Source organism: Cottoperca gobio, chromosome 16 (assembly GCF_900634415.1).
Source record: "Cottoperca gobio chromosome 16, fCotGob3.1, whole genome shotgun sequence".
Classification (NCBI taxonomy): Eukaryota; Metazoa; Chordata; class Actinopteri; order Perciformes; family Bovichtidae; genus Cottoperca; species Cottoperca gobio.
The window spans coordinates 7,249,281-7,262,866 of NC_041370.1; positions in this window are offsets into that span (position 1 = coordinate 7,249,281).

Below are 13,586 nucleotides of genomic sequence, written 5' to 3' on the forward strand. Positions count from 1 at the left end.
GGGAAAAGGACATGACAGCTTTAAGGTGCAGACATCTTGGAGCTCAGTGAACATATTGACCGAACAGCAGTTATCTCATAGCTCTCTCCTCAGCCCAGCACTAATCACAGTGGCATTTACATCACGGCACACCGCAGAGACAACATATAATGGATCCACGCTGTGACACAGCCATGTGGTGCCGTAAAGGTCAATGTACATGTAGAAGGTCCTACTACTGTTAGATTGAACCTCCCACTGAGGACACTTGTGATTAGAGATACTGGCCAAAAAAATAAGTATAATCCGATATGATCCTTTAGCCAAAATGAAAAGTGATGCGTGTTAAAAAGTGTGAATAAAAAGAAGCATTATTGCATAACGGAGGCATGTTGTGTAAGTCTTCCTTTAGGGGAGTAGATGTTTTTTTACAAAGTGCATCTATACAAATGTATTATTAACAGCTTAGTTGTTTAAGAGAGAAAAAGACGATGCTTGACAGGTCTCGGCAGATACTCAAGGTATCGGAATAAGACAAGAAAAATTGGTATTGCACCATCCCTATTGAGGTTAGAATCTGTGTAATTGTATTGTTAAACCCACACACCTATTGCTGGAAAGTCTTTTAAAGATACATTAACAGAAAGATTCCCCGCACTAGTGGTATGGATCATAGATCATCCTGGTCGGTTCAGTGAGTGAAACTCAGATTCTCCGGCCTGCTACGCTGAAAACAACCTGCCCAGATGTGTCCATCAACAGCAGCAACACACTGGCTCATATTTAACATGTGCTTCAGTGATGCTGATGATTTAAACAGTTTGTGTTTTATCTGTGTAGTAGACCTGCGAGAGCTCAACTTCGCATGGCGCGCAGAGGATACAGAACGGGCCAAAAACTTTGCCATGCGCTTGCGAGCCGTGTGCACAGCTGTTGTGTTCAATGATGCTCGTTGACATGTAAACCCATATAAAGCAAGAGTTGCCATCCGCTATGTTTTGGAATTGGTTTAACAGTGAACATTGATAAAACTAGCTCATTTAATAACTGGCCATTACAAATATTGGGGGGAGGGACATTTCCATTATAACACTTTGGTGACATTTTACCATCAGGAATATGCTTTCACACAAAAACACATTTGTTGGATTGAATAAAAAATAAGCCAAGCTTTTAAAAATGCATGTTTTCTAAAAACAAGCAGCCATACAAGACCTTTTAAAATCTGCCAAATTATGATTCAAATTAGATCTAACTAAAGAATAAGTAAACAAGAATAATACTCTGACCAAGCATTCAATGCTAACTTTCTGGAAATTATAGCTAAGGTCACATTTGGGTCACTAAATACCCAACCGTAAACCCTGGTCTACTGAAGCTCTAACCTCAGCTTGACATGTCCAACGTCTCCAAGAGGAGAGATTGTTTACGGCATGTCTGCCACAATAACACATCTCCAGCATGTATGTCCTCATGAGACCAGGCAGAGATGCTGAGCGCCCAGAGAGCGAGTCTCTGGGGAACGACTGCAGCTGTAGCCAACACTGAAGTCATTCTTTTAGCTTCCCATGTTCTCTTTAGTGAGAGCAGCAGCGGCAGCTCAGCATGGGGGGGGGGGGGGAAGAGAAAATGTTCAGCCTGAGAGCCGGCAGCACGCAACAACACATCCACAAACACTGCCTCAAAGTACTGCAGTATAGCGTCATGTAACAGCGCTGTCGAGCAGTGTCAAGTGCTGCATTTTGTATTCAAATAAAACTCAAAAGCTTACTCATATTTCATGACCCGTCATATACCTGCTTATGTTTATTTAGTTTGTCTCTTATTTTTGCAACAATGCAGCATTACATTGAAGAATCACTATTAATGGTTGATGTAACCCAGAACCACATATCAAACTGCAGTACAACAGGTGTCCGTTATTCTGTCATTCTCCATGTTTCCTCTGGTGCGCCGCTAACCCCACCCGTCTCTTATGTCCTGTCCCAACATCCTCTTTCAGCTGAAACACATGAAACGTATGAAATCTGACCTTAAATTACTTTTACTGTAGAATATATACATGTTAAAACTTTGGTACATATTTGTTTGTTTGGCTGATGTTGCCGGAGTGTAAATTTTCCCTAAATCAAACAAAGAGCAGGACGGAGCTGCTAACGTTAGCTTACCATCCACACAGTGGGGAAACGTGCTTTCTTCAACATTATAATGTAGGGAAATGTCATTGTTTTGGAAGTAACGTGGTTACTTCAGAGTTAGTAAGCTAGTAGCAGACATGCTAATGATTCTTATTATAATTAGTGAGGATAAACAAACACCTTGTTTACCTCTGAAATATATAATGCATGACGAAGGACCAATTTACCACGCTGTATGTTCATGATTAATCTTAGGAAACAGTCTGTGTTTATTGTCTGGATGTCTCGGAAGTGATCAGGATGCACCAACAGGGTAATGATCAATAAATCAATGAGCCATGTAATAAGCATCAGGTATGATGGAGGGGGGGGGGGGGTAAATTACACCAGATAAGTGGCAATTAACTGAAAAACTAACTTTTTCATTATCATTTTTGACGTTGATGTTCATTAAAATGTTTTCAACCTATTTGTTTAACAGCATTTGTGCACGATAATTTCATTAAAGCAAGAAAACGACAGCAGATGCTACCAGGAAAGACGAGGGAGGGTAGCAGGCAGTGGGAGGGCAGGGAGGGAATCTTTGAAAGCTTCCTGTGTAGCCTCGGGGGCGTTGAACTGACACAGACTACTGCCGAGCCAACATCACACGGCCCAAAGGTCGACGGGGACAACTGAGTTTCTAAGAACACACTCACTGAAAGCAGCTGAAACTAAAACATTACATTCTTAACATTACAGGTCATTTAGCAGACGCTCTTATCCAGAGCGACTTACAGTGAGCTAAGTACAGGGACAGTCTCCCTGGAGGTTAAGTGCGTTGCTCAGGGGCACAATGGTGGCAGCGCTGGTATTGAACTCACAACCATCTGGTGTTCTGTTTGGAAGCCGTGCCACTAAGCCATCACCACCAAAACCCAAGGAGGAGGGCGAAGGTTTATTCTCAGAATAATATAATAAATAACTAGTTTACAGAATACTAATCTACTGTTGCATCTCTTTGAACAGTTCATCATGTGTATTGATGACAGCTTTGACATTATGCAACCAGATGTCAAACATTGGTTACATAACAGTCAACAAAGAAACTTTGATTTATTCAGCTCGTATCGTGCTTAACTTTAGTGGATCATAACATATTGAATATGGAATTAATCTGCAGATTAATTAAGATTAGACAATGGATGTCAGTTTTAAGCCACGACAAAGACTAAACAACAGACTCGGTACAGACAGACATACATCACCACAACACTACTGTGTTGGATTGATGCTTTTTTATATTACTTCAGGCAGGCAGAAGGTTTTACAGGTTGCTAAACTGCAGCAGTGACAAACATTTGGGGGTCAACAACACAAACACTTCAGGCTGAACTACAGGAACAAGCCGTCAAGGCTGAATCGATAAATTCTCTGAGCCACAGCGACACTGCCTGTGGGTCAGCTCTTGTTTAACGTGTCACCTAGCGCCGTTCAAAATCGAGTGCTATAATAATATTTGGATTTGGACAGAAATGTTGGTTTCGGGATGATCTAAAATTGAGCCAGAGTTGAGTTCTACAGCACACCTCTTATGGTTTATCATTAATCAATCCATATCTCTATTACCCGTATCTGAAGAATATCCCCAATGCTGTGGTCATCTAAGAAAAAAGAACTGCAGCTCTTTTGTTTCCACAGTTTCTCACTCTGACAGGCAGCATCACATCATCAGCAAGTGTTGTGAAACACATTTGGTGCTTTGTCTCCAGCCTGGATCTCATCCCATCATTTAGTTTTCACTTGCATGTTTGTGATAACCAAGTGAACAATACTCCCAGTCAGGACATTCAAACATGTGCTGTTACTAATGGAGTCTGTGGGATAAAAGGCTTCTTAGTCATATTAATTGTTTTGTATTAGTAGCTCAGCTTTGACTCACATGTGCAGCTGCTGTTAAGTCAGTCTGTTGCTTGGTCAGTCAGTCCCCAAAAAGATTTTTAATGATGCATTTTGGCACATAAATACAGATTTAGTGTCTTGTCCAAAATCCAAAGATATTCAGTTTCCCATGATGTAAGACACAGGAAAGCATCAAATACTCACATCTCACGTCTCTAGGGAAGTGAAAAATAAACCCTCCTCCAGAACACATGTTTTTGTTCTCCATTAGAGTCAAAATACCTAACTTCACTTCCTCCAATCTACATCTTGAAAGCCATTTTGAGAGTGATTGCTCCATGAGGAATATATTAAAGGATTTGTTAGCCATGACGGCTGTGCTTGCTCACTCCTCTCAGCTCCACCCTGCAGCAAAAAAAATGGATTTCATGGCTCAAAAAAACAAACCGTCAAGAGAGAAGCAAGTGATAAACTCAAACTCCAGGCTTCAAATCCACCATCCCTTCAGTACACGCATACTAGCAGATACTATGTCCCTACGTTATGGTGCCTGATGCCGACAGACTGTGGATCCGTAACCCCGCAGTGCAGACAGGATGAATTAAACATAAGGTCTGTGGTGGAGAAAATGAAATGACCTTGTTTTCATAAATACATTGAAAAGGATGGAGAACCAGACACAGACGTGGTGGGTTTCAATATGTCCACATCTTTGTGCAGGCTCCACACTAAACATACTATTCAGTGAATGAAGAAATTCATTTTGAACGACAGCAGCAGCCAGTGAATACAATCAATCAGTTTGGTTTGCATCTTCATCAGTTTTGACATTTACCCAGCTTGCACTGCTCCCATGAAAGACAAATACAGTGAAGGGCACAGCCATGTAAATATGTTGCACATGGAAAAGAGGTGGAAGAAAAGATTACAGTGTGTGTGTTATTACTGATAACATTATGACTCCCTCTGTAAGATGCATTTGCATTGTTAGGATTAATGGTCTGTCTGTGTGTCACAATATTCATTATGGTGTTTAAAACAAAAAATAAATAAAATTGTGTATCGTACAAAACCAGGTGTATCATTACAATTGTGTAGTACCTCACAGTGGCTGGTGATACTCATTCTATACATTTTAATCTGGACTATCAAATGCTAGAGCTCAGTCTAATGGAGGTAACGCAGATCGAGGGGAAATAAAAACAGTTGATTTCATTAGTGACACTAATCCATTAAGGACTGATGTCATTTTAAAGCTATGACGAACGTGTGTGTGTAGTTTATATTGTGGCTTCTTGCTCCAGTTTCATCTCTGCCTCCGGTTCTATGGGGCCGACCATAAATCTGTATTTCCTGTCTCTAACTTTAGACTTCGTGCAGCTGGACTCCTCTACATCCATCTCTGCAGTGACTCAGATCAATTTTCTAATTTCTCTAAGAGTCAGCTGATTGGTTGATCCTCCTTCATCACCATGGTCACGACCTTTGTACAAGGAGACTCTTGAGGCCCATCTGAAGCAGCCCATCGCCATCTGATTAGCCTTTTACGAGCCGGAGATGCTGGGATGAGAGTGGGTGTTGGTGGTCTCCCTTTCTATGAATAACAAATACTGACCCGTGTGCATATGTAGCGTTACCGTGCAGCTGCTTTCCCACCGCAGTGAAAACATCGCCATGGTCACAATATAAATATACACGTTATATTTGTGATGCCTGGCTCACTGAAGGTTAAATTGTTTTTGGGAGTACAGGAAAAATAGATACACTCGCAGTGTAGAGAGTTATTGTGAGACAAAGCACTTTTCTAAACTATTCTTGCATCTGTAATGAAGTGTAAATTGATATTAATTTAACAGTCGCGGGGAGGGACCGAGCAAAAACCCCGGCTGTCGTTTGCCGCTGATGAAAGACTTAATTATGTAATCCCATTTTCTTTTCAGTGAGCAGAGAAGACGCCAGAGGGACGGGAAGCCTCACACACACACACACACACACACACACACACACACACACACACACTGACACATGTGCAACATACAATGTGGCAAGCTGAAAGCATGCCAACAAAAGATGGGAAGTGGATAAACATGGGAGCTAAATGAGTCACGACATCTTGGAGCTACACCATGTAGTCCGTCCACGCTGCACTGAATAATCTCACGGTTTTACAGATCGACTCTGGCTATGATCTGTTGGAATGTGGGACATGAAGGTCCACTGCATCGAGGGTTGCACTATTCAGTTTCCCATCATGTATGACACAGAAAAGCATCAGGAGACAAAGTTAGCAACTAGCAGGTGAACATGTGGAGCATTTTACAGTTTAAGAGCCACAGATTTCCTCTGGAGTTGGTAGAGACCCAAAATAGAAACTATATAAGCCCTCTGGATCCTCTACTGATGTCAACGAGTAGTAGTCTATCATAGGAAGTGTGTGCATCAATCACAGCTAAAAAATAATAATTACATCTATAAATATGTGAATATGTGAAGGTATTAGCTTAATTGATCTACAACACGGTTCAGGAAGTAGAGCGCATTGGAATTATTACATTTCATATGTGAATATCCTTCCCGCATGTCAACTATTTACTTTCAGAGGAGCACTAGAGATCTCCAGCTGCCACTGGAGGAGTTGTAACCTCATTACTCCGACTCTGACAATGCAGTTCTTTAAACACCAGCGCATAACCCCCGTGCTAAACTCTGGCTGATAGCCCTGAGCATTTAACAATTACTCTTTACTGGCACTCGATGATATGAGCGGGACATTTTATTAAGTGGAAATACAAGATCCATTTAGCAGCAGACAGCTTTTGGCAGGGAAAAAGACAAGCGTTTACGGGCTCCGAGAAGATGGATGAGGAGGAAGAAACCAGTGGACACTTCATATAGAGCACTGCGGCCGTCACTCTTAAACCACACACACACCATACTTGAAACGCTCTCTGAATAACGCATCACACTGGTAGCTCAATTTAATTTCCTGACAGCTTGGAGGTACACAGTTACTATCTTTTATTCTGCTTTCTTTCTCTTCCCTGATGCCCAAACAAGATGGAGAAGCGTACACAATTAATGCTGACTCAGATTCAGGGATAAGAAGCAGCCTATGTCAACATTGTGGTCCCATTACTCATGTCCACATGATTCGTCTTTAATCTGGTCCACCTGCTTCCCACTTTAGTTTGACCTCATTACGACTGGTGGAGATATGTTGAGCAATATGTAGCAATAAGCTAGGTGTCAAACTACCAAGGGACCAGGTGTTGACATGTATGACAGTTGCAGTGCATCAGCATAATGTGTGTTTATGAGTTTAGTCATGAAGCATTATAATTCACCATGATGCACTACAGACGTGGTCTTGTAGGGAGGAATGTGTGGCTCGTAGGGACAACTCCGCTGAGAATTATCACGCGACAGAGCATTTTAGCCTCCTTCAGCTCATTGTTTTGGTTTTGTGGCCCACAACTTTACCGTTTTGGTTCAGTCTCACTACTCTAATAAACTCTCTCAGCAAAAGATATTACTTATAAACCCACTGTACACAACATAGTGGAGCATTTAGCACCTTAACAGACAGATATTTTCCTCAGAAGATGGTGGAGCCCAAAAACAGAGCTACAAAGAGAGTGAATATTGGACATAAATTATTTTGGTAGCTAGAAACACAACTCCAATGTCTCCTAATGTTACTCCATGTCTGCTAGATGTGTAACACATTCATTTCAACCTGGTTATAGGACCAAACATCCTTTCATGCAGGTTTAAAGCAACATACATTCTCACATTAAGACAAACAAGCCCAACGCAGAAGAGTCTAAACTATTCTGGGTTGCTTTGTAACAAAGACAAAGACTGCTTTAAGGAAAACAAAAATGAACGGCTGCTGTTCTGCTCGAGTAAAAAAAAAAGTCTTAAGAGACTTCAGAGATTCTGGAAAGAACATGCTGTAACAAGTCAAATAGTGAAGTTGAAAAGTCTTTTCAACAGAGCAACAGAGAAAACACCCAGAGCAACACCAGGAAGCAACAAACAAACTCCAACAGGAAACAATATGGTTTTTATCAAATGTAGCATTCTTTAGTGTGATCTGTGTAAAGCTGTGCGACCAAACTAGTGTCGATCCAAAGAATTCAAAAGATACCTAATATGTAAAGGCAGGATTTGAGATGCATATCGTTATAAGACATCTATTTTATCAATTTAATGGCACAGCATTTTCTAATGTGATAGTTTCAGTAAATGACAGAGCTGATGTGAGCGAGAATGACATTTGTACTTCGTGCCTCTGAAACGTGAAACAGCCTCTCAAATGTTTCTGTTTCTGGAGCTCTCAGTGACTGAGGTGCACTATATTGCATGTGAATTTCTCGCCTTCGTTTAAAGTTGCATCCAATTAACAGCCCTTTCAGTTGCTGCCAGGATGAGTCATTCACCCCTCCAAATATAACTTCATATCAACACACCTTCAACATTAACACATAACTTCATGCATAAACTATCACTTGTCCGATTAACAGTCTAAAAGATAAATCAGTTTACTATCACACATAGAAATCAGTGTTTTGGTAGAAATCTTTTTTTTATCATTTTCTATCGACAAATCTTATCTTATCATCACATGTTCATCGTTACACATGAATGAACAGTTAAGTATCTGTGCGGTTGAAATATATAGGAATGTTTCTTTCTAATTTTAACAATATCATGATATAATAAATAACTTCACAATGTATTAAATTAATTAAATTAAATGCATTAAATTAAAGTTAAACACGACAATAAATTACTTAGAATTACAGTTTGTTTGAAACTATTAAATTCAACAACATCATTGGATATTAATATATACAAATGAATTATTAGTTTTAGTCTTACAGCACTGAGTAGTTCTCTCTATAATGTAGTTCTGCTGTTATAGCTGCAGTCTTTTCTCCGCTCATTCACACATTTACACACTGAATTTAATCTTGATGCTCATTTTAACAGCACAGATGCTGCATTTAGAGAGTCACAACGAGGAGTGTGAGTAATAATAGACTTTGTCTGTTTTATGTGTGAACATAGATGCGTGTGCCAAAAGGAAATGCATGTTTGAGAAATGTGTGTGTGTGTGTGTGTGTGTGTGTGTGTGTGTGTGTGTGGCTGATGATAGGTCAGTGGTGAATCCTCTGAGCTGCAGATGGCTGGTAATGTCATGCAGCGACAAATTCATTTCTCTTGACAGCTTTGATTTCTCGTCGTGACGCACGCAGTAAATTTTTCTCCTGTGATAGATTGTCCCTGAGCCTCAACTCAATCCTGATCAAGACGGCCTGCTGACAGAGGAAGCTTGAACGCTGAATGTAATGAGAGGCGCTCGCTCCTGAAACGCCACTGCACATATCCCTTCTGATAAATCATCAGCTTGAGTTTGATATTCAGTTTTCCCGAGAACCAGGCTGGAATTACAAATTAGGCTCAGTTTATGAATTGAGTGGGTTGATTTGACAACTCTCCACATTTTCTTGTCATGTTTCTTAGCCAAAAAAAACAAACACTGCGGTCATCCTGGTGAGAGATGAAGTCGTGGACAGCGTTTTCTAAAATTGATAAAAAAGTAAAAGCTCCAGCACTTTGGCGACATCACAACATCAATAAGACTCATGTCATAACCAGCGCCGTGTCACACACTTTAATGTGTTTCGTTTTGTTTTTACAGGTTATTCAGGGACATTTATTATTCACAATCGCCACAGGAGAACACGCTAAAACATGTTTATATAATTATTCCTCACAGCCCTTTGAAAAAGCACATAAAACACCCCTGAAGCACACAATAATAAAATCTGATTTTGTCTTCATGCTCAATCCACTAAACGGCCGCGGATATCTCGGTTGGAGAGTCTTTTCTGCTCTCATGGGCGCATCAGGAACGTTGCATTCTGGGTCAGGTCAGCTCAGCCCACACACTAGCTCCGTTTGAAGATTTCCCCCCTCAGTCAACAAACACCTACGCTCATAATAAAGCACGCTCAGACCACAGGAGATTACATCCAGCAGTATGTTGTAGTGAGCAATAGGAAATATTAGAGAGTAATTGCAAAAAACTATAGTCAATCAACGTATATGCAGCTCATGGAAGCTTTTACATTCACATTATCATCACTGTAGAAGATGAAACCCAAGAGAGGAGCAGCATCTTTCATTCATCCTCATCCATCATTTTTCTATCAGCTACTTTGGTCTGAGCTTCCAGGGGGGGGTCCCCCTGAAGCTGTCTGAAGGATCAATTGTTCATGCCTTGTTTTTTGGCCGCAAGGACGGAGGTGCTCGAGTCCACTCACCCCTTAGCAGTGATAAAGGGGTTTAAGATTTTTTTTAAACTCCAGTCCGGCTCCTTCTCATCTGCACCAACAACAGTGTGACATCGCAGTCACACAGGAAGTGACAGTTTTACTCAGCAGCACCATGTTCCTGCACAGCTCCAGGCCCATTCAGGCTGAGGAGATAACAGCAGCCTGAGAGGAGGAGGGTGTGATGATTGGTTGTTCACTGGGTCATTGCTCCTCCCCGACTGCAAAGACCCTTTTGGGAGAATCTGCAGCCTAACATGAGTCACAACGATGTTCCCCTGCTCGGGCTCTGTGTGCACCGTCACCCTGGTGGCATCGAGGCGGCTAGCAACCTCGTGTCAAACACAGTGACGTCAGCGCTCTGCATCCATTTTGGCTTGCTCAGTGCAAAATGGACTGAGGAGGAGTCAGACTGAGGGCATCTGAGAGGTGCAGTTCAAAACCTGCAGCACGGCAGGTAAATACTGTACAGACAATACAGCTGCGTGGGTTTTACACAGCACGTACAAGCAGCTCACATTAGTGTCCTTTTCTAATGTTTAGCTCATTAGCATTTGCCACATGTGTCTCTACAAGTTAATGGTGTTGTGACCTGTCTGTTTTGAAAAGTAAAAAGTACAGTATTTGTAGTGGAGTAGAAGTAAAAAGTTAAATAAAATGGAAAAGCTAAAGTACCTCAAAGTTGTACTTGAGTAATTAGTCACATTTCACCACTGCATTTTAGAAATATGAAGGAAACTAAATTCATTTTAAAAACAAGAAAATGTGAAGATAAGATTAACATGCTCTGTGTAATAGTGGATTCTGTACTACAAGACAACACCCGTACTTCTAAAAAGGAGAAAGTGAATTATTTCTAGTCACCAAACAAGTGTAGCCCAAACTATGCAGATATCACTTCCACCACTCTGCTGCAGCTCTTCTCTCTCAGTGAACAAAGTGTAATGTTTTTTTAAAATTCTCGTTTGAACTAAATTGTTGCCACTGCAAGCTTTGCTCTTGCTTCCCTGCGCATCAAAGCGATGTGTGTTTCTGCTGGAGCTTTGGCGTGTGTCATCTCATCACCACGCTTTGTTCAAACTCCCGAACAGAGAAGAGGTGCTTTATTTTGCAGGTGATTTCTTAATAATCTCCTGGAAGGTTTTGTGATTAAGTACTAATTATAGGGAACAGACAGTACACCTATTAAATAAATAGTTTATTTGCTTTCTTGCCAAGTCTTGTGTGTTAAGTATGGATCTGGAGCCAGGGAGTCATTAGTTTAGCCTAGCATGAAGACTAGCTTTATTATCTCTACAGATTTGTTACAGAACCACTGTAAAAGTAAAAACATAGCCAATGGATATTAATCATATGCATGTGTTAAAAAGCAGAAGACACCTCCTCTCCTCTGGTATATAAGAAACAAAAGCACCGTCAGTTGTTAATGGAGAGTTATGTGCTTGACACTAATCGCTGCTTCGACCCACCAATCTGGCGACCACGGAGAGTGCCATCGATTTCCCCTCAGTCTCACAGTAAATCTTTAGCAGAGGGGAAAGTTTCAGCAGCAGCATCATGAGCCAAAAGCAGATCTGTCTAGAAACACCATGAGGCACAAATGAACCGGCGCTGATCTACATGTTGAAACAGCTGTGCTAATTGCTGATCTTAACAACACCTGGATGGGTTAGTTAAGGAGGATAACTGTGGTCTACTGCACTGCAACCTGTAGGGTTTGTTTTATGTTAATATATCCGGCTCCACTGCTCCCAGCTGCGGGGAGACCAAAGTTGTAACTTGTGACGGGGCTAATCTCTGCGGACAGACCGGAGCACGGCCCAATCAGCAGGGGTAGCAGGCAGAAAATGAGAACACCAAACAGAGCAGCTCCCTCAGCTCTTCCTGGTTTCAAGTGCAGCTCCTGAGTGTTAAGCTGTGTGAACAACGTCAGCCCCAACGGCAATACTGATGTCAAGTCACTCCACTTGTGCTGTGTGATGCTGAGTGATGGCTCAGGGCATTAATAACTCTTTATCCAAACATTTAAAAACATGCTGGTAATTATTTTTCAATCTTATTTTCAAAACTCACAGACTGCAGAACGACATGGACGCATATCACTCATTATGAGGAGCCATTATGATTTCCTGCAGCTCAAGGTGGCGTGGTTAGATAGCTTGTTATTTGCAGATTTCAGTTATTTAACAGCCCAGAAGCCAAGAACATTCAGTTAACTATCATACGAGACATAATGGTCATACCAAAATCGGCAACTAGCAGATGTTGGTAAGTGTAGTTAGCATCTTCCATTTGTTTATGCCAGGGGTGGGGAACCTCCGGCCTCCGGGCCGTACACAGACCATTTGCTCCGGCCCTCGAGGTAACTCATAAACACACGCAAAAAATAAAAATAAATCAACTCAAATAATCTAGTCAGCAATAGAATAAAACGGACTGACTTTTCCTGGCCAAGGTCAGGGTCCTTGAACACAACACGAGTGGAACGTGTCATCACGTGGTCACGGCATGTCAAAAAACTTCAATATTAAACGAGACTGTCATTAACATCAGCGAACGCAGCATGGCGAGTGTAAAACAGATAAAGCTGGATGTGGAATCTCACACTTTCCAGGATAAATGGACGAAAGTGTGGAAGTAAAAGGCCAGTGTGCCTAGTTTGTGCAGACGCGCTTGCAGTGATGAAAAAGACTAACCTCGAGCGTCATTACTGCACGAAACATGCCGAACTGCACGAGCTGAAAGGACGAGTGCGTTTGGATAAAGTTAACGCTCTTCGGCGGAGTTTAGCCCAACAAGCAGCTCTCTGCAGAGCATAACATGAAAACATAGAAAGATAAAACAGAAAGGATGAAAAAGTCGGGTTTTTTTGCACAGCATGAAAGAAAGGTGAAATGAATGGGCTGTGTCTTACATTGTTTTGCAAAGGTTATGAGTTCAATAATTAATATGGCCCTCGAAGGATTTTGTAAACATTGAAATGGCCCTTCATAGGAAAAAGGTTCCCCACCCCTGGTTTATGCTGTTTGTTAGCTTGTCAGCTTGTCAGTGGCAGTGGCTGACATGTTAGTAGTTGTGAAACATACAATATATAATATCTAGTGGGATTTTTTGGTTGATATGGACGGAAGCTCCAGGGTCCTACTCACATCCAAAAACTGAACACTCTACCATGTTTGCAGTCAACTTTCAATATGCTAATGCTAACTCTCGCTCTCCTTACTGTCAAGTCTCTGCACTGGAGGTT